Genomic DNA, 18,844 nt, shown 5'->3' with positions numbered 1-18,844 from the left:
CCCTTGGTAAATTACTCTAATCCCCTATTCCTCTTCGTAGGGGCTGCCTGGCCGAGGCGGTAAAGGCGTGTTCGGTTCACTCGAACGACGTGGATTCGATTCCCCGCCAGGAAGTCGAAAAATTTAAGAAATGAGGTTTCCACTTCCGGAGGTGCATATGGTCCTGAGGTTCACTCAGTCTACACCAAAAATGAGTACCAGGGCAAAGGTGGCCGGGCGTAGAGCTAACCACTCTACCCCATCAAGTGCCGAGGTTACGGATAGTGGAATATTTGCTCCAATTTGTCCTCTTGAATCCCTAATTTATCATCATATTATGATCCTTCCTCATTTAAAAACTCCATTCAAACTTATTCGTCTACGAATAAAATTCCATGCCATCTCTCCACTGACAGCTCTTAGTCACTTACTCGACCAGTTTGTCTCCTTTCTACAAAGTCTTCCCATCGCAAAGTTTGCAATATTTTTGTAACTCTAATCTTCTGTCGGATTTATTTATTTATTTATTTATTTATCGTATGGCATATATACATATATACAGAAACAAGAAAGCAAGTATATTATATTTTTATGTCCAAAGATGTTATCCATTCTAGAGCCTCTGCATTGGCCTCTAGAAAATCAAACCAATCTCCATGGTAGACTCTTCTGCTACACTCCTTTACAATGTGTTCGATGGTTTGAAAAGGAGCACCACAGTCAGACTCGGGGGATTGTATCTTTCCCCATTTATACAGGGACGCAGCACAGACACCATGACCACATCAAATCCTCTTAAGGATGGTCCAAGTTCTTCTTGGGAGATCAGACCTCGAATTAGGTGGGAAGAAAGGCCAGAGATGTTCACCTGTTTTTGAGATCCAATCTTCCTTCCATTGGGCATAGGGGTTTTCTGTGGATTTTTGCAGTTCTCGAATAAAGTTATCATGATGAGTGTCCCATACACTGAAACCATACTCTAACTGGGGTCTTACAGTGACTTACAAGCCCTCTCCTTTGCATCCTTACTACAACCCCTAAATACTCTCACATGATGAAATCTGTAACCTTTATTTGTAACCACGTTAATGTAATTATCCCAATGAAGATATTTCCTCTAGGTATTTACATATATTCACCCCACCAACAAAGTAATTAAAAGAGAAATTTTCCTCCTGGTTACATTTGCAAGCTGACTGTTCACCCCGTTTACCATCATACCATTGCCTGCTGTCCATCTCACAACATTGTCGCTCACAATGCTGTGATTTATTTATTACTTCGTACAGTATAATATTATCAACAAAGAGTCTTATCTGTGATTCCAGTTCTTTACTCATATTATAAGTTAAAAAACGTAAAGGTCCCATGAGAGATAAAGAAATGAGTTTTAATTGACACGTTGTTTCTTACCATTCTTCCTCTCTTCATCATTATTTAACAGTCCGGCTCCTGAGCCGAATGCTAATCGTAACGGCCTGTGGTTCAGAGGACCTCGGCTTTGATAACCATCCGGTCCGCGTATTTTAGTCTCGTCTCTAGCTCAGCAGTAGCAGCGATTAGGGGGGGGGGGCGACGGGATGCCCCCCCCCCCACTTTTTGGAGAAAATAGATTTTTATTCGCATTTTTGCCGGCTAAAACTAGGAATTATTAAAGAAAAGAAATTTGTACAAGTCCTGTTGTCTTATCAGCTAATTCTTTTCTTTATTTTCTTTAATTATTAACAAAATTATTAGTGGGCATCGGCACAAAATATCGTTCGTTCCTGCTAACCAATTTGTATAGCGCCACAGAAAGTAGTGGAGACTTTGCATGTGCTGTAAAGGTAGGGGGGGGGGTATTTATTTATTTATTTATTTATTTATTTATTTATTTATTTATTTATTTATTTATTTATTTATTTCCAAGGTCGTGGACATTGAGATATGATTCACCCGCTTGACGCACGAATTCGTCAGTCTGGTATTCTCTTCAGTGTCTGTTAGTTTCTTAGTGCGTAGTCAAATACTACATGATTTTAATTGTATAATCACGGCGTACTTCTATTTAATTGTAATAAATGCGTAATATTGTTCTTTTCGTGAAAGTTTTATTATCTAGTTTTGGATTAATATCTTTAAAAAACTATTATTACCTCACTTAAATTGGTAAACTCTCACCTTTCACCTCTCTGTCGAAATTCGCTGAGAGAGCATAAAAAACTTACATTTTGTAGCTTGCTTCTTCAATTTTGATGTATATAATCCCCACCCCCGCAGTTTGAATCCCCAATCGCCGCTACTGTAGCTCAGGGAGTTCGGTTTAATACATCTTCATTTACATACAACACATCACACTACCAACCACCACAGAAAAATGCTCCTGTAAATACATCCCTCCGCCGGCCCCGCGGTGTAGGGGTAGCGTGCCTGCCTCTTACCCGGAGACTCCAGGTTCGATTCACGCCCAGCGATTTTTTACCTGGATATGAGGACTGGTTCGAGGTTCACTCGGTCTGCGTGATTACAATTGAGGAGCTATCTGACGGTGAGATGACGGCCCGGTCTAGAAAGGCAAGAATAACGGCCGGGAGGATTCATCGTGCTGAGCACATGACACCTTGTAATCTGCAGGCCTTCCGGATGAGCAGCGGTCGTTTGGTAGGCCATGACCCATCGGGACTAGAGCGATATGATTTTTCAAAATACATCCCTCCGCATAGGGATGATGTCAGAAAGGGCATCCGGCTGTAAAAGTGGTCTTAATGACATGCAATGCCTACCCAAAGTAACTGGAAGAAGGCCAGAAAAGAAGAATAAAAAGAAGACATAATATTCCAATACGGTAACTCACACCAAAATTCTTAAACCTGATAGTAACTGACACATTTTAATTCACGTCCTAGAAGTTTAAGAATGAACTTCATTATAATTGCCAACATTACATCAGGTACAATTTTCGGCTAAAGATGATATTATTTTTATATTCACAATTACATTACGAGCAAGTTGAGGATTAAAAAAATATAACAATGTGACTTTCGTTTGCGATTGCAAATGCATTGGCCAGGATTCGAACTGCAAACACTGTGCTTGGTAGTGATGATGTTACTGAGCTTTACGCTCGTGAGAAATATCAGTTCAAGCTTTAGAAAAGAACGAACCGTCCATGGCTATAATTGTACGCGTCCCTAGAATGACGTTCCACTCCGTTCCAAACCATTTCGAACCCATTACTAAGGCGTAACACTACTAACTTCAAAGGCTTAGTTTAGTTTTGAAAAGATCGGTGTTCAATCTTTCCACACTAATTGCATTACAGAGTCTGGAGGATAGCACTGCATTTTCCCGGCCGGCTGAACCGTGTTCGATTTCCGAGTCTGCCACACTGCGGAGTGTGCTCCACCTCGCGAACGGAATGATCTGTCGAGTGAGCTGGCGTGAGGTGAGGTTAGGGTCGCACAGCTGTGAGCTTGCATTCGGGAGATAGTGGACTTAGATCCCACCGTCGGCAGCAGCCCTAAAGATGATTTCCCGTAATTTCCTATTTTCACACCAGGCAAATGCTGAGGCTGTATCTTAATTAAGGCCACGGCTGGTTCCTTCCCAATTCTAGCCCTTTCCCATCCTTCCATCGCCGAAAACCTGTATATGTTTGTGCCACGTTAAACAAGTAGCAGAAAAAATACAGATGAGATTTTTAAAGCCTCACTCTTGCTCATCTGTGAATTTTCATCAAAACTGGAGTGGGATTCGCTGGAGCTATAAGGTTAAAAAGATCGACTACTTTATAAAATGCTCATTCGGAGGAATGCTGGCTTTTTAACCTCAAGCTGGCGGGTGCGATTCCGACTCAGATGAAATTCGAAGATGCTCAAATACGCCAGCGACGTGTCGGTAGATTTACTGGCCCGTAAAAGGACTCCTGTGGAACAAGATTCCGGCACCTTTGCGCCTCCGAAAAAAATTTAAGTAGTAATGAGACGTAAAACAAATACAATACTTAAATGAACATGTCAGTATGGAGAGAATATTCATCAGTCAGTTACGTCCTACTACATAAATAGTACTGATCATCGTCGCAAGATAAGAGGACGACCGCAGAAGACAGATTATGGGAATTATTCAGTGGTAACCAGAGGATGATAATAAAGTGTGACATCATTACTCACTTCTCATCAAAGCGGTCGCTGTTCGAGTCTAGGCAATACATGTGGATCTTTTGTAAATTATCAGGCTTTGGCATAAATGTGCAGGTCCCGTGTTTATGATAACTATAACCAGCAATAAGGTAAAACTACATTCTCGCATCCATTCCTTTGTAAATCAAAAAATGGAATGAATGCCTTGCAACAGTCAGTCTTTTTTCGAAAACATAAATTCCTTAATGAAAAAAGGGGGAAAACATGGGGAATGGTACGAATTTTGTTCACTATCAGTGTGTATTTGTCGCGTTAAATTTAATTTACCGTGCCGTATTGCTTCATGTACAGTACTGTTGTATGCATACCGAGCAAGTGGCCGTGCGCTTAGGGGCGCGCGGCTGTGAGCTTGCATTCGGGAGATAGTGGGTTCGAGCCCCTCTCTCGACAGCCCCATTTTCACACCAGATTAATGTACCTGTACCTTAATTAAGGCCACGCCCGTTTCCTTACCACTCCTAACACTGCCCTGTCCCATCGTCGCCATAAGACCTGTCTGTGTCGGTGCGACGTTAAGCCAACTGTAAATATTGTACGCATGTAATGCGAAAGAGATAAATAATTTTGACGTAAGCAAGTTTTATATCATAATTGCAGAACTTTTCTCCCGCATTTAATTACATGCTTCTTTTTCTGTAGTCTTAAACGAAGTGTGCCCGCGACCTATCACAACTTCCCCCACCCCACTCACCCCAGATGCAACCACCCTGCTCCAGCTACTATTATTAAACCTAATTTCGATCCAAACCAGGCCACTCCCAGCGCCCACCCCCGCAACGCCATGATACTCCTAAGTAACCACCCTCACCAAGCAATCAATCCCACCAACTCCAACATAAAACCATGAAAATTCTCACTTCCTCCTAAGCTATGGCCTTCTAGCCTAACAACAGTAAATCCACATCCTACCAAAGCCAAAACCCTCAACAAAACAAACAAATCTTCATAAAGCAGAACATCCATTATCATAAACGAAGCACTGGAAACTAATCCGGACGCCGAGGCGCGGGATACTCACATAAGCTGCAATTACAAATGCTGTTTTTCAAAATTAAAAGTGTTCCAATAACTGACACACGGGAATATAATTATATTCTAGCGAACAATGCAGCGGCATGGCCCGGTTATAGTTAAGCAACACCGGGCGTGGTTAAGGTTTGGATGGGTGACCACCCAGGCCTGGCCCTAGAAATATTTATTAAACACCTAACCATGGTCATAAACGGTCACGAAGGTTAAATAAATCCCATATTCATATTACAATTAATTACGATACAGATATCGCTCTTACTGTTTATTATTATTATTATTATTATTATTATTATTATTATTATTATTATTATTATTATCAGTTTATCACTTATTATGAACTTATTATTCTTATACTTATTTATCTGAACAGACCAGGTGAGGAGCGCAAAAGCCCACCGGTACTGGTACTACACTAGGCCCAAACAGTACCATTTGGGAATATTTTAATTTATAACTATTTCGTGTTAGATGCAAGCTTTCGCTCAAGGAAACTAATGTACAGGTTGTCGAACAGGTACTTGGATGAGGAATTACAAATTTTAAACCGATCATGATAATGCATGGTTATCCAGTGTACTAGCAGAATGTCCCTTTGTTGACAGGCTAATAATGATAATATCGCTGTACTCTCAAACAACGTAAAGGCTACATTGCCGGCTGATGGAAGTCTCTGTTTACATGTTCCCGCGACTCGACAGTACACTGATCTAATTTCCTTTACTGGTAGTCTAATGATAAAATCAATTTGAAATCATTTACAAGTGCCATTGTGATCCAGTAATAAGTACAGAAGATAGTACATAATTGACTGCATCGAGAAAATAGTATTAACATATTTTCAAATGAAATTTCAATGAAGGTTAGTCAGGTACAGTTTTCCCTCTTAAACCAATGCTAATTTTGGAGAAGTAGCATAACTATTTTGGTTTCACTACAAACTCCCAATCATTTTAGTGTTGTTGAAATAAGTCGTACGCTACAACCTAAGAAGTTTGGTTGTCTGGCTCCTTGGGTTAATGGTCAGTGTCGAGGCTTTCGGTTCAGAGGGTCCTTCGTTCGATTCTTCGATTCTCGGCCGCATCGGGGATTTTAGCTGCGTCGGGGAACGGGTGTTTGCGTTTGTCCCAATACCCCCCTCTTCATATAAACACATCTCACTACACTATCATCCATCACAGACACACGCAATAGCGAAAGTGAACACATCCTTCGACATAGGGTTGGCCAAACCCAAATGTACATACTCAGCGTGTGTAAAAACAGGTAGAAGATGAAGAAGAAGGAGTAGTTTGGCTAAAATATTGCAAGTCGTATAAAAATCAGGGTAGTCAGACACCAAAATCGTGATCCTAACAATTTAATTAAAATAGGTGCTGTATAATTACCTACTTTTAAGACATTTTAAATCCAAGTACCGGACTGAGTAGCTCAGGGGCCGATGCCCTAGCTGTTGGTTCCCTTTAAACAACAAACATCACCATCATAATGAGAAGCTCACACGGTAAAGTGCTGGCTTTCTGAGCTATATTTGGCGGCTCAGTCCAGTAGTATCTCGTGTCGATATATTTACTGGCACTTAAAAGAGCTCCTCCAGGACAAAATTCTAGCACCTCGGCATCTCCGAAAATCGTAAATGTAATGAGTGGGACGCAACACCAAGATTATTATTATTATTATTATTATTAGTTGAACAAGTAAAAAGGACTTCTATTTTAATGGAAGAAAAATAACAGACGACGTCTATACTTGTGAATGAAAAAGAAAAGTAATTACACCAAAAAACACAAGTCTAATTCCCTTCACTGATAATGATAAAAAGTAATTTAAAATCCCTTACATGTGTCATTGTGATCCAGTAATAAGTTGTTCTTGAGGAGTGGAGGTAGAACACACCCTGTCTCACTGCACACTCACAACACACTGACAAATCTCACTCGCTCCCTCCCACCATTCTTTGTCACGAGGGCGGTCTGTTCTTACACATGCAAGATCCTACTCTCTTCAGCCTCTTTAAAACCAAAATATCCTTTTAAAAATAGTGCTACAGCTGCGAGAGAGCAAGAACGGAAGTGGTTTTACGTGATAAGAGAACTCACTTTAATTTGCTGACGTGAACTGAACCTTTCCCCCGATCATGTGTGGCTCTATATATGTCTACAGGAGCGTGGGTGCAAGGATGTGGGCCCTCCGCTCCACATCACACTTCGCTGGAACTGTTGTATCTCCAGCCTGACCGGTTGGTGACGTCACGGACTGGTTGCCATGGAGACCGCGTGCAGGTGCACTAGAAGACGTCACACCGTTAAGAATGTGGGGTTGTCCTTATACAGCAACATACAAATAAGGGTAAACAGCACATATGTGTGACGTAGGCTATAGACTGTTTGGTTCGCGTTTTCAAAGTAACATTTATTACCGTGTCACTGAAAAACAACGCCACATTCTGTTAGGAAGGTGTACTAACACCCAATTTGGGACCAGTTTCATAAATGTTGACGTTTAGCAGATGGCAGATCAAGAAGTATGTCACCATCCAAAGAAAACCAGTGCTTTTAACCTTAAACCACCATGGCCAAAGCTGAGGTCATGGGAGAGAAGAGATTTCGAATTTCACCAATGCGTAAGTAATTTCTGAAATAGACTTCCGAGGTTTCGTATTTCAATTACATTTGATAACCGCATTCTATAATCCTTGCGGGTGGGGTCAGTAGAATACATCCACAGCAACCTCTGCTTGTCGTAAAAGGCGACGAAAAGGGGAATGCCCAGGGGCTCTCGACGTGGGAAAATGGTTTGGCGACCACAGGGTCTATTGGTGAGACTGACATTTGTTTTTGCAAGTTGCTTTAAGTCGCACCGACACAAATAGGTCTAATGACGACGATGGAACAGGAGAGGGCTAGGAGTGGGAAGGGAGCGGTCGTGGCCTTAATTAAGGTATATCCCCAGCATTTGCCTGGTGTGAAAATGGCATACCATAGAAAACCATCTTCCGGGCTGCCGACAGTGGGGTTCGAACCTTCTATCTCCCGAATGCTGGATACTTGCAGCACTTAAGCGGCTGCAACTGTCGACTGACACTGTTTCCACTTGCGTGTGTCAGGCTCCTCACTTTCGTCATTCTAACCCGACCTTTTTTCCTTCCGGTCCCGAGTTTCCTCTGTACCGAGCGAGTTGGCCACTGTCGACAGCCCTGAAGATGGTTTTCCGTGGTTTCCCATTTTCATAGGCAAATGCTGAGGCTGTACCTTCATTAAGGCCAGAGTCGCTTCCTTCTCACTCCTAGACCTTTCCTATCTCATCGTCGCCATAAGACCTAACTGTGTCGGTGCGACGTAAAACAGCTTCATCCTTCCATTTTTCTCCTGATTTGTGTTAAGATGGAGTTGTTGCCTGGATGTACCTCCTCTTAAAACAGTAATCACCACCACCACCTCATTCTACGAGGGATAGGGTATCTTTCTCTTGTTATGATAATCCCGTTTATTTTCCCCTTAAAACAACATTCACGACCTTCAAAACTGCGGAGTACAGGACGAAACTTGCTGAATGTATATAATACAAAACGTTAAGATTCTTGTTATTTGCAGACTCAGCCATATCGATCTTCTTCTGTGTCGACGTTCCTCTTAGAAACAAGTGTCCATAATTGTTATTAGGCCTAGTTTTGTCCTAAATTCAATTACAATTTTCAGAGGCTGTGAAGCCAGAAGTGTCACAGAAGTTCTGGCTTATCTCACTCAGATCTTTGGCTTGGACAATATTTAAAGAGCCGGAGGTATGAGAGAAGCTCCCTTCTTTCAACACCTTCAAATACCACCGGACTGAGCCGGCATCGAACCCTCCAACTTGGACTCGGAAAGCCAGCGATTTACGGTTTGATGTACTCTCCCGACTGTCCATAACATGGAGGTACATGTTCTTCTTACACAGCATGAAATCGGAAATCATACAGTACCTAAATGCCAATTCCAGATACATCTCTCGTAAGATATTATAATGTTTACAGTGCACTGTAGCTTACGGTATGGACTAGCACAAGTTAGTTACTTTCATTGTCTTGTCTCACTCTGATCTTTGGCTTGGGCAATATTTAAAGAGTTGGAGGTGTAAGAGATGCTACAGTAGTTACATAATTTCTTATGCAAATTAGTCTCAGTAATGAATGGTGTTGAAAAGGTATAACTTGTAGGGTTGTGTATACGTTTCGTCAATGGGCTCAGAAGACTGATGTGTAATAGCACCCTCTGTCTTAGTGAGGAGAGGTACGAAAACCTATTAAATTCCTCTTTTCCCTGGCAGGATCCTTTACTGACGCCCGGAGATTTCTAAAGCAGCTGACTGCGGAACTGTTGGGGACCCAGACAGCTTCAGGTTATGTAGTTAATGGAATTCTTTTATTTATGAATTCTATCTGGTGACTTCTCACTACCCGTGATTCTATCTGTAAATGATTTGGCATCTTATGGCTCCTACACTATTATTTCATCGACACGTTGACCTTCCACAGGGTATTTTACATCACTGGCTGGATGATGTATGATTCTATTCATCTACTTAAGTATATAGAGCTATAGTTAACGAACTATTATACCAAGCCACTCAAATGAAACAACAATAACTACAACGGGAAATATATTTTCATTTACCGAAACTGATCACCGACTAATAAAGAGCATAAAATGATGGTAAATTTAGGGCAGGATATGGCCATATACTATACTGACTCCTTTTCTTGGTTTTTAATTCAGCATAAGAAAATATATATACCTATACGAGAAAGTGGAGGAATCATCATATTCTCAATCAGTTAGTCAATCAATGATCTGCATTAAGGGATGGTCGCCAGGTGGCAGATTCCCTATCAATTGTTTACTTCATATTTACACTTATTTATGATAATTGTATACCTGGATTTTTCTTAAACATTTTCAACGAACTTGGAAATTTATTGAACATTTAACTTGATAATATATTCCAATCCCTTAATCCTCCTCCTTAAGACATGTTCGTTATTGAAACACTATGAGTAAAACACACATTGAACTAATCATGTATTTTTAAACCGGAATTATTAAGCTTTAATACTGTACTTTTACAAAAAATTAAGAATCGGATAATATATTTGGGTGAGAGTTTGAAAAATAGAAGTGCTGCGCGTGATTCCTCACCCATAACGGTAATGCTCCGCATGAAATCCATTTATTACAATTACAAAAAATTCCATACATGTACTTTTCCCTGAAGTAATGTCATTCTACCCATAGACAAAGGTTTCTACTAAAACCTAATCAGGCTAATTCCCTGAGGCTGCCTCAATGCTATTGCAGGATAATGCTTCAAGAAACCACAAAACCAATCTTTGCAAGCCATACTCTTCGTTTAAGTTACTGGGTATGCTATTTTCTTCAGTTTATATGACTATCTCCTGACGTCTGCTAGTGTTCGCCATGAAATAGACTAGGGAACGTAAAAATATGATTCATCAGTTCAATTTCAGTCTAATTATTGAAAATAAGTTTACGACCTAAACGAAACTGCTGAGGGTGAGTTAACTTCAGTTATTTCCTTAACGTTGTCTCAGGAATCCCTACACTTCTGCCTACCTCCCTTATTTTCTGTAATATTTCCTAATAGTTCCTATGGCGTTATTTAAGATTTCGACCGAGTAGGAATTTATCTGTGTTCCTTTGGTAATTGCGTGGCACCTGAGAACGTACATAGGAAAATTTCAAATTAGTATCCGTTCAAATTTTAAGCAGGGTAATAATGAGCAGAATGCGCATCATTACCCAGTTCTGTTTTATAACTTTCTTTCTACCAGGTGAAATTATAAATCAACATCAGTAACTTCTGCATGCAGACATATACCACAATGTAATATTATATATTAAAAACATAACCGGTTAAAGCATGTACGCTTACCTCGTTATTATTTCAGGCAAGAAAATGACAATGAACAGCTTGGTTTCCGTCATCCACACTTGGCAACGAACAGAACTCAAATAGCAGGATAACGGCTATACAGTAGTGTTGAACAAAACCACCTATACAGGATGGGAGCTGTCAGTAATTAACTTCTCACATCAGTTCACGTCAAAACACTTATGCTTACGATCATCCGTACTGACGTTGGTGTCATTTTCCCATAAATATCATATATTCGATTGTCAATTAAGTTTCCAGTTTTTTATAAGTACGGTGCTAAATATAAACGTCACATTGACGAGGAAGAGACTAATGAAGATCGAATACCGGGTGGACAAAATAAAACTGGCCCAAAAATATTTACTATAGGACTGATGTTGGATTGATCCTTGTTAATGAACATCACAGAAGATGCTGGAAAAGGCCTCATCTGAGGATCCAAAAGTCCTGACTCTTCACTCTGAAACCACCGGTAGAAAGTTCGTCTGGACGCTTCAACGCATGCACAACATTAAATGTGTATGGATACAGATGCAGGTGCTTCGACAGGACGATGTCTTCGTTCCTTCACTCGAGCAATGTTTTCTGGTGTTCGAACTCTTTCTCGGATAGTTACGGTTTTTATTCGCTAGAGAATCCGTTTCACGCCATTTTGTCAGTAAGTTTTGCATTGGAGACTTTGCTGGAGGTTTTGCCAAAACACTTCCAGTCTTAAACTCTTGCGCTAACAGTTCCGCACAGGATTTTCATGAATCGTACTTCGAATAACACTCGACAATGAACACGCACTGTTTTATGGTGAGCACTATTTTGTGTTGCATTCAACTGAACACGTCTGCTCCTCTCACTTACTCATACGTATAATGACTAATGACACAGCGACGTACTCGAGAGGTGTGGGAGATGCGAATTAGCAGACATGTGACAGCAACCGACTGGTGCATCGAAATCACGGTTCCCAGCGTTTCCTGTGATGGACAGTTCTCCTGTTCATGAACAAGGGCCAATTCCGCGTCAGTCTTATAAATATTTTCCTGGGACCGTTTTATTTTGCCTACCCTGCACAAAGTAAGAGATTTCAAACAGGAGCAGGAAGTCCATATCGAGATGTGAACCAGTGTATTCTTCCAAGATAGTAACTTGCAGAGAGAAACCTAATCATGATGTAAGAAGGCTAAGACGATCAGTCCTCTAACGCGACCTGTGGCATTTGTTTCACTGATCAAACTATCTCCACATCTGATGATGATGCTTGTTATTTAAAGCGGTTTACCCTCCAGGTCATCGCTACTACAGTGAAATCTAAACTAATTTGCATAAGATGTCTACATGACCGCCTGAAGTTGATAGATAGCGGTGAATCCGAAGTCGAAACTGGGCATGCTGTTCGAGAGACTGCAATGTGAACTCGTAGCTCTATGTGCGGGAAAAAACTACTTGTGAAATCGAACATAAAACATCCCCCGTGTCGTGGGAGCTTCGAAGGGTACACAGGAGCCTCTTCTTCACAATCACCAAGGTCATCATCAGTAGCGCCCGGGTTCTTATGGAAATAATTACATATTCCATTCCTTTAGTTATAGACACACCGCCGAATTGTGATCCTAATAGTGTGTTTCATTTTACACATTTTTACACATTCTTAGAAATATTACATATTTGTACCTATTATGTGAAGAATGTAACATTTTCGTACATATCTAGGTAATTAACTTTTTTAATTGTGTAAGCTCGTTTTAATTTTCAGACTATAATAAAATAATTGGCGAATTTCATCTCATATAGAATATATTTCAACTGCTAAAGTTGACTTTAAAATGCTTTTAAAATGTGATTTCTAACCATCTGTCTATAAAATAAAGTAGGTCCGAGTGCCTCAACTCCCAGGGTTTCTGTATGTTCCACCTGTCCGTGTATGTAGTATTTGTGATTTGTAAAGTATGAGTAGCCTACTGGCCACCCATCCGGTGGGCGACCACTCCCGATGTTGCTTAACCCCGTATGTGTGTGTGTGTGTGTGTGTGTGTGTGTGTGTGTTAGTTTTGGCTGTATGTGTGTTGTGCTTTAGCATGTGTGTGCCCGAGGAAACTATGAACATGACTAGCGCAGTTTACATGTGTCGGTAAGCGGCAGTACTGGATGGTCAACCATCCAAGTGCTGACCACGCCTAATGTTGCTGGTCTGTGAACAGTGAGGCTGTTACCGATGATGTTACGCAGTAACGACCACTTTAGTTAAACGTGAGTTTACTTTGACGAGGGTATGTGGATGTTAATTTTGAATAGCATCGTTACTGGGTACAACAGCACTAATCCTTTTCTACAATCTGGTATGGTCAGGTGCTTTTCATTGGTCAGAGTTTCTAACAAACTCCATGCAGTCTTGAAACGAAATCCAGGTTATTCAAGCTCTCGATCTGTTTGCAAGATCATACGTGGCGAACCAGAAGAGGCCCCGAAAGATTTCACCCAGCTAGTTTTATCGTTTAAAATATGCACTGTTGTCTTCCTGCGATATTGAGCGGTCCTTCTTAGCCTACAAGAGAATTTTATCGGATCAGCGCCAGAAAATCACAATGGAAAACGTGAAGTACTTGGTGATACACTGCGCTTCACGATAAAACATTTACCGCAGTATTTGTGTTACTTAATAAGGGTTTGTCCGGCCCCGCGGTGTAGGGGGCAACGCGTCCGCCTCTCACCCGGCGGCCCCGGGCTCGATTCCCGGCTGGGTCAGGGGTTTTTAATTGTAAATGATTAATATATCTGGCCTGGAGTATGGGGTGTTTGTGTCGTCTTTTTTCTTGCTAGGGGCTTTACGTCGCACCGGCACAGATAGGTCTTATGGCGACGATGGGATAGGAAAGGTCTAGGAATTGGAAGGAAGCGGCCGTGGCCTTAATTAAGGTACGGCCCCAGCATTTGCCTGGTGTGAAAATGGGATGTGTCGTCTTTAACGTTCCTTTCCTCACATTCAACACTCTACACTTCCTCCATTCCAATCACACGCAGGTTCATATCACATTGTGCAAGTAGGGGCAAAAGATCTCTATAGGTCGAAACCCCGAACTAATAACATTTTAAATAAAATAAAATAAAATAAAATAAAATAAAATAAAATAATAATAATAATAATAATAATAATAATAATAATAATAATAATAGGGGTTTAAAGACATATTCTTTATTTAATAACATTTGTTTGTTTCATTTTCATGGCACGAGGGCAACAGCAAATTAGCTACAATACAATGTGTAATATACTCCGCGATTTACAATGCATAAAATTTTTTAAAAATATTTGAAGTATTTAGACTATGCCTTTAAGGCGATATTCCGGAGATAAAAAGATATTATGCCTAATGAATGGATTTTCACAAAACTTTGTGGGAATGTCACCTACATAAAAGTAGAGATGTCACGAACATTTATCTCCGGAGTGTCGCCTTATTATGACTATTTAATACTGTCAAAATTTAGAGAACAGTAGACAATATACTATAAAATATCTAAGCAACAACGATGACTTTGTCAGAAAAGGTATTTAAAACAATTTTATTGTCCCATATCTTAACCACAAGTCATGTCCGACTCCATGGCTAAATGGTTAGCGTGCTGGCCTTTAGCCACAGGGGTCACGGGTTAGATTCCCGGCAGGGTCGTGAATTTTAACCATAATTGGTTAATTCCGCTGGCACGGGGGCTGGGTATATGTGTCGTCTTCATCATCATTTCATCCTCATCATGATGCGCAGATCGCCTACGGGCGTCAAATCAAAAGACCTGCACCTGACAAGCCGAACTTGTCCTTGGACACTCCCGGCACTAAAAGCCATAAGTCATTTTTGTGAATTTAGTGCATTATTACTACTAGATGTGTTATGAATTATGAATATTACATATTTAATTACGTATTTTACTGATATCTACAACATTTATATGTACATATTTCGCACGTTGTACATAAAAATCCGGGCCATGAGTTCCAAATCATTTTCCACCACTTGGCCATGGGCTGGTGTTCCAGTACAGTGGAACTCCTCTCGATGCTCGGCCATCTTAACTTTCAGATGCACCCGATACACATTGGTATTGGTAATTTTGGCCGTTTTGACATTCTAATAAGCCGCTGTAATAATGTTTCGCTCTTCTTCGCACCGCGATTTTCTTAGATGTTCTCTCTTTGATTCCTTTTAGCCGTATACTTGTAGAAATCACTGAAACGAATCAAACGACACCTCACAGAATGTACTACCGCGGCGGAATCTACAGCTACACTGTTAGCCGCGCAGCACGGTCATTTTAGCATATCAGGATGGCACCCGATGTTGTCGTACCGACGTCGGACTCATGTTGCTGAGTGCAGTGGTCTTTCCTCTATACAGCCATTATTGAACATTGTCGTCGCACATATTGTCTAGAAATTATTCTTTTCTAAACTTTCATAGTTTTCAATCAATCAATCAATCAATCAATCAATCAATCAATCAATCAATCAATCAATCAATCAATGATGTTCATTTAGGGCAGTCGCCCAGGTGGCAGATTCCCTATCTGTTGTTTACCTAATATTTTTTTAAGTAATTGCAAAGAATTTTGAAATTTATTGAATATCTCCCTTGGTCATTTATTCTAATCCCTAACTCCTCTTCCTATAAACGAATATTTGCCCCAGTTTGTCCTCTTGAATTCCAACTTTATATTGTGATCTTTCCTACTTTTAAAAACGCCACCGAGCTCGATAGCTGCAGTCGCTTAAGTGCGGCCAGTATCCAGTATTCGGGAGATAGTAGGTTCGGCAGCCCTGAAGATGGTTTTCCGTGGTTTCCCATTTTCACACCAGGCAAATGCTGGGGCTGTACCTTAATTAAGGCCACGGCCGCTTCCTTCCCACTCCTAGCCCTTCCCTGTCCCATCGTCTCCATAAGACCTATCTGTGTCGGTGTGACGTAAAGCAACTAGGAAAAAAAGAAAAAAAATTAAAACTCCATTCAAATGTATTCGTCTACTAATATCATTCCACGTCATCTCTCCACTGACAGCTCGGAACATACCATTTAATCGAGCAGCTTATCTCCTATCTCCCAGGTCTTCACAGCCCAAAATTTGAAATATTTTCATTAATTATTTTCGGCATCGAAATTTTGAACCATTTTGAACCATTCGAATTTTGAAATCCTAATAAGCCACTGTAATAATTTTTCGCACTTCTTCGCACCACAATTTTCTCAAATGTTCTTTATTTGACTCCTTTCAGCCGTATACTTGTAAAATTCACTGAAACGAATCAAACGACACCTTACAAAATGTACTTCCTCGAAGGAGTCTACAGCTATATGTTACACCCTTAAAGAACCTCATAACCATTGTTTACAATATGTACAAACCTTTATTTACAATACCCTTTATGTGATTACCCCAATTAAGATATTTCCTTATATAAACAGCTAGGTATGCAACACTTTTGTCGGAAATCACCCGGAACAAATCGAGCTGCTTTTCTTTTGATTTTTTCCAGTTCTCGAATCAGGTGATCCTAGTGAAGGTCCCATACACTGGAACCACACTCTAGTTGGTGTCTTACCAGAGACTTCTATAGTCCTCTCCGTGTAATGACGTACCCTAAGGGTGCAACCTTACCCTTTCTCCCCTGTAATATTAATATATTGATTTATAGTGACTTTTCTTGCTGTTGGGTCTTTTTCAGTGTCGGTAACCATACAGTTTAGGGACCCTACTTGCCGATACGACGTCTTACATTTACCGTTAATCTGGCACGTTGGCAACGTTCAATCACTGCTCTAGCGTGAAGTGCGTGTTGCCACCGCATCGCCGTTAAAGTCACTAGTGATACATTTGCGAGAATATTTAAAGCATATTTTCTTTTTCTGTGGGATTGTAAATCTATTTGGCTAATACCAGGTAAGTAGGATTGTGGCATGTTCGGATAATGCATTTAATAACATAGTTTCTGTGAAATGATGAAAAGTGCTCAAATACGTCAGTCTCATGTCTAGATCTACCGGTACATGAAATAACTCTTGCGGGACGAAATTTTGGCAGTATAACTTATAACATTATTATTTTCAAATCCGCAGTGAACTTGAAAGCCGACCTAAATTCCGTTCACGGAGCTTGGCACATTAGTATTCCTATATGTTTCCTGATAAGCTTGAAGATATAACCAGCCTGCAGGCTGAAAATATGCCCAATAATCTCTCTCCTTACTGGTTACCGGTATTGAAGAGAGAAGGAAAAATTCGCGCAAAAGAAAGGGAAGTCATTGGATGTCTGGAACTTTCGAAAATCACACTGCAAAGACTTATTAAATTGCATCGTTTAACACGCCCCTCTTTTCAAGAATATGGTTATAGTACGCCTACTGTATATCAAAATAAAGACAGATAATTTAAGTGAGAAAGTGTGTTTATTTCCTTAATTCCTCATTGAAGAGATATTCATAATTATTTTGATTTATTTCATCTTATTTATCATTTACTAGGGTAGGGAAACATTCATTATCGGTTTTACATTGAGGTTAGTTTGTTATGGTTATGTCTGATGATATTAATATGTAACCAGGCATGTTGGCAGCAGTGATCAGCCATTACAAAAAAGAGAAAAGAAGAGCACCAGGCGGCGATATTTACTTTCTGGGGTATTTCCTTACGTGGCGATTACTATATGCTCTCTCCTTTATATCGTTGCTACAATCCCTAAATACCTTCAGAACCATGTGCAGAGTTCTGTACGCTTTATTTACAATACCGTTTATGTGAGTACCGCAATGAAGATATTTCATATTAACACCTAGGTATGCAACACTCAGGTACGGTTTCGCAACTACTGTATAAATGTATTCCACGTCAGAATGTTGCACGATTAAAGAAACGATAAATGAAATCATACAATTCCTTTAAATCGGTTTAAATAAGATAAATCTCTTCAATAAACAGTTCAGGCGAAATATGTATGATGATCTTGTAGTTCGGAAAGGTTATGGATTCAGAAGTAGCTGTCAGCACTCCGGGGAGAAATGACCAACCAGTCTGCAGCAGCGTAATAAAACACTGTACGCCATACAATACTGAATGCAAATGGACGGTTCCAGTATGGTAACATGAGCAGTATATGTAAATGTGCTCAGAGATTAGCATCTTAGATAAGAAGACACACTAAAAAGACTACGCAGATATGCTCTAGTAACTACATAAAATCTTAAACCGCTTGGGTAATGGCTGAATACTTGAAGGTGTGTTTAGCGCAGTGTTGCCAGGTCTCCCGAAATTTCAGATCTCCCAATTTTTTGCAACACACCAGAAAACCCGAAAAGCAAAAAAATCTCCCGAAATTTCTTCTAATCCAAATTTAAGGGAAATGAATAAAAACGATTCATCATCATCATTTTACAGTTCCAGTTTCTCGGGTACTGTTGGCAAGCCTCTTCCATTCTGTCTTATTGAGATAAGTTCCTCCTCCAGTGTCCTTTCCCGATCTGCAATGTCCATCTTTACGATTCCATCCAGTGGGTTCTTGGTCTTCCCACCATCCGTTTCCTGCCACATGTCGCTCCAAGTTAACATATGCTGTCCTTGTTGGCTCCATCCTCATTACATGCCCAAACCACCTCAGTCTGGACGTGCTGCTCCGATCTAACAATGATGTAACAATCCCAGCTTCCTTCCTAACCACATCATTCCTCAATTTGTCCAGTTTGGTTTTTT

The 18,844-nt window shown here is 40.4% G+C and overlaps 1 protein-coding gene across 3 annotated transcripts in view; it reads right to left on the bottom strand.

Annotated features, from left to right (window-relative positions):
- LOC136878900 (uncharacterized) overlaps positions 1-18,844 on the bottom strand; it is a 288,522-nt gene that overhangs the window by 112,732 nt on the left and 156,946 nt on the right. The window contains exon 1 of one of the 3 annotated variants that reach the window (XM_067152494.2): positions 7,030-7,249. The exons of the other annotated variants lie outside the window; for them this stretch is intronic. The gene's annotated coding sequence lies outside the window, so the exon portion shown is untranslated. Of the gene's footprint in view, positions 1-7,029; positions 7,250-18,844 lie in introns of those variants that run through there. 3 annotated transcript variants of the gene reach the window in all.

The sequence above is a fragment of the Anabrus simplex genome, chromosome 8 (assembly GCF_040414725.1).
Source record: "Anabrus simplex isolate iqAnaSimp1 chromosome 8, ASM4041472v1, whole genome shotgun sequence".
NCBI lineage: Eukaryota > Metazoa > Arthropoda > Insecta > Orthoptera > Tettigoniidae > Anabrus > Anabrus simplex.
Note: the sequence above shows the minus strand (reverse complement) of the source record. Positions and strands in the feature narration are given on the sequence as shown.